Source organism: Mesoplodon mirus, assembly GCF_964341445.2.
Source record: "Mesoplodon mirus genome assembly, chromosome: 20".
Taxonomy (NCBI): domain Eukaryota; kingdom Metazoa; phylum Chordata; class Mammalia; order Artiodactyla; family Ziphiidae; genus Mesoplodon; species Mesoplodon mirus.
Window position 1 is genome coordinate 6,282,764 of NC_138996.1, and position 3,823 is coordinate 6,286,586.

A 3,823-nucleotide genomic window follows, 5' to 3' on the forward strand; every position below is an offset into this window, starting at 1 on the left:
GGTTAGCGTTAGGATTAGGGCTACAGCTAGGGCTAGGGTTAGGGTTAGTGAATGGGAAAGGTTTAGGGTACAGGTGAGTGTACAGAAAAGTGTTAGGGTCAGGGTACGTGTCAGGGCATGGCTTAGTAGTAGTATACTGGTTAGGATTAGGGTACGGTTTGGGTAAGGTTTAGGGTTGGGGTTAGGGTTAGCTTTATGGCTAGGGTTAGGGTTAGAGAAATGTCAGGTTTAGGGTACAGGTGATGGTACAGAAAAGTGTTAGGGTTAGTGTATGTGTTAGGACACGTGTCAGTGTTAGTGTATGGCTTAGGATTAGTATACGGGTTAGGGTAATGTGTAGGGTTGGGGTTTGGTCTAGGTTTAGGGCTAGGGTTAGGGTTAGCGAACAGTAAGGTTTAGGGTGCAGGTGAGGTTACGGAAAAGTGTTAGGGTCAGGGTACGTGTTAGGGCAGGGGTTAGTGTGGGTTTACAGGTTAGGATTAGGGTACGGGTTAGGGTAACTGGTAGGGTTGGCGTTATGGTTAGTGTTGGGGTAGGGTTAAGTTTAGTGAACGGGTAAAGTTTAGGTTACACCTGAGCATACAGAAATGTTTTATTGTCAAACTACGTGTGTGGTATTGGGTTAGTGTTAGTGTACGGGTTAAGATTAGTGTACATGTTATGGTAAGGAGTAGGGTTGTACTTTGGTTTAGGTTTGGGTCTAGGTTTATGGTTAACAAATGGTAAAGTTTAGGATTAGGGTTAGGGTTAGGCGTAGGGTTAGGGTAGGTGTTAGGGCACGAGTTAGTGTTAGTGTATGGGTTATGATTAGAGTATGGGTTAGGGTAAGGTGTAGGGTTGGGGTTAGGTTTAGGTCTAGGGCTAGTGTTAGGGTTAGCGAATAGGTAACATTAGAGTACAGGTGAGCGTATGGAAACGAGTTAGGGTCAGGGTTCGTGTTAGGGCACAGTTTAGTGTTAGTTTAAGGATTAGGATTAGGGTACATTTTAGGGTTAGGTGTATGGTTGGGCTTGGGTTTAGGGTTAGGTTTAGACCCAGGGTTAGGGTTAGTAAATGGTAAGGTTTAGGGTTCAGGTGTGGGTATGGAAAAGTGTTAGGGTCAGGGTAAGTGTTAAGGCATGGATTAGTGTTAGTGTACGGGTTAGGCTAATGGGTAGGGTTGGCGTTATGTTTAGTGTTAGGGCTAGGATTAGGGTTAGCGAACGAGTGAGTTTTTGGTTACAGGTGAGGGTACGGAAATGTTTTAATGTCAATGTACATGTGCGGGAATGGTTTAGTGTTACTGTACGCATTAAGATTAGTGTACGTGTTAGGGTAAGGTGTAAGGTTATAGTTAGATTTAGCTTTAAGCCTAGGGTTAGGGTTAGCTAACGGTAAGATTTAGGGTACAGGAGAGAGTAGGGTAAAGAGTTAGGGGCAGTGTATGTGTCAGGGAATGGATTAGTGTTTGTGTACGGGTTAGGATTAAGGTACGGTTTAGGGTAAGGTGTTGGGTTGGTTTTAGGGCTTGGTTTAGGGGTATGTTTCGGGTTATCGAATGGTAAAATTTAGGGTACAGTTGAGGGTACAAAAAAGTGTTAGGGTCAGGATACGTTTCAGGGCACGGATTAGTATTAGTGTACTGGTTAGGATTACGGTATGGGTTAGGGTAATGGGTAGGGTTGGGTTTAGGGTTAGGTTTAGGGCTATGGTTAGGGTTAGCGAAATGTAAGGTTTAGGTTACAGGTGATGGTCCAGAAATGTGTTAGGATCAGGGTACATGTTAGGGCACGGATTAGTGTTAGTGTACTAGTTAGGATTCGGTACACGTTAGGGTAAGGTTTAGGGATGGGGTTAGGTTTACGTTTAGGTCTAGGGTTAAGGATAGCAAACGGTATGGTTTAGGTTACAGGTGAGTGTACGGAAAAGTGTTACAGTCAGGAAACCTGTTAGGGCACGTGTGGTGTTAGTGTATGGGTTAGGATTAAGGTACGGGTTAGGGTAATGTGTAGGGTTGGCATTAGGGTTTAGATTAGGGCAAGGGTTAGGGTTGGCAAACAGGTAAGTTTTACGGTACATGAGAGTACGGAAATGTGTTAGTGTCAAAGTACATGTGAGGGCATTGCTTCATTTTGGTGTTCGGGTTAAGATTAGTGTATGGGTTAGGGTATGGTGTCAGGTTGGTGTTAGCGTTCTGTTTAGGGAAAGGGCTAGGTTTAGCGAACGGTAAAATTTAGGGTACTGGAGAGGATACGGAAAAGTGTTAGGGTCAGGGTATGTGTTAGTGCATGGGTTAGTGTTAGTGTATGGGTTAGGATTAGGGTATGGGTTAGGGAAAGGTGTAGGGCTGGGGTTATGTTTAGGTGTAGTTTTGGGGTTAGGGTTAGCGAATAGGTAACATTTAGGGTACACGTAAGCTTATGGAAACAAGTTAGGGTCAGGGTTCCTGTTAGGGCACAGGTTAGTGTTAGTGTACGGATTCGGATTAGTGTACGGGTTAGGGTTAGGTGTAAGGTTGGGGTTAGGGTTAGGTTTAGACATAGGGTTAGGGTTAGCGAATGGTAAGATTTAGGGTACAGGAATGGGTATGGATAAGTGTTAGGGTCAGGGTACGTTTTAGGACATGGATTAGTGTTAGTGTATGGGTAAGGATTAGGGTACGGGTTAGGGAAATGGGTAGGGTTGGTGTTATGGTTATGGTTAGGGCTAGGGTTAGAGGTAGTGAACGGGTAAGGTTTACGGTACACGGGAGTGTACACAAACGTGTTAGTGTCAAAGTACATGTGAGGGCATGGGATAGTTTTTTTGTACGGGTTAAGTTTAGAGTACGGGTTAGGGTATGCTCTAGGGTTGGTGTTAGCGTTATTTTTAGGGCTAGGGTTAGGATTAACGAATGGTAAGATTTAGGGTACAGGAGAGGATATGGAAAAGTGTTAGGGTCAGGGTACGTTTTAGGGCATGGGTTAGTGTTAGTGTATGGGTTAGGATTAGGATACGGGTAGGGTAAGGTGTAGGGTTGGGGTTAGGCTTAGGGCTAGGGCTAGCGCTAGGTTTAGGGTTAGTGAATGGGTAAGGTTTAGGGTACAGGTGAGTGTATGGAAAGGTGTTAGGGTCAGGGTACGTGTCAGGGCATGGCTTAGTAGTAGTATACTGGTTAGGATTAGGTTACGTTTTGGGTAAGGTTTAGGGTTGGGGTTAGGGTTAGCTTTATGGCTAGGGTTAGGGTTAGAGAAATGTCAGGTTTAGGGTACAGGTGATGGTACAGAAAAGTGTTAGGGTTAGTGTATGTGTTAGGACACATGTCAGTGTTAGTGTATGGCTTAGGATTAGCATACGGGTTACGGTAAAGTGTATGGTTGGGGTTTGGTCTAGGTCTAGGGCTAGGGTTAGGGATAGCGAACGGTAAGGTTTAGGGTACAGGTGAGGTTACAGAAAAGTGTTAGGGTCAGGTTACGTGTTAGGGCAGGGGTTAGTGTGGGTTTACAGGTTAGGATTAGGGTACGGGTTATGGTAATTGGTAGGGTTGGCGTTATGGTTAGTGTTGGGGTATTGTTAAGTTTAGTGAACGGGTAAGGTTTACGTTACAGCTGAGCATACGGAAATGTTTTATTGTCAAAGGACGTGTGCGGTATTGGGTTAGTTTTAGTGTACGGGTTAAGATTAGTGTACGTGTTAGGGTAAGGAGTAGGGTTGTACTTAGGTTTAGGTTTGGGGATAGGGTTATGGTTAACAAATGGTAAAGTGTAGGGTTAGTGTTAGTGTTTGGGTTAGGGTTAGGGGTAGGGTTAGGGTAGGTGTTAGGGCACGAGTTAGTGTTAGTGTATGGGTTATGATTAGGGTATGG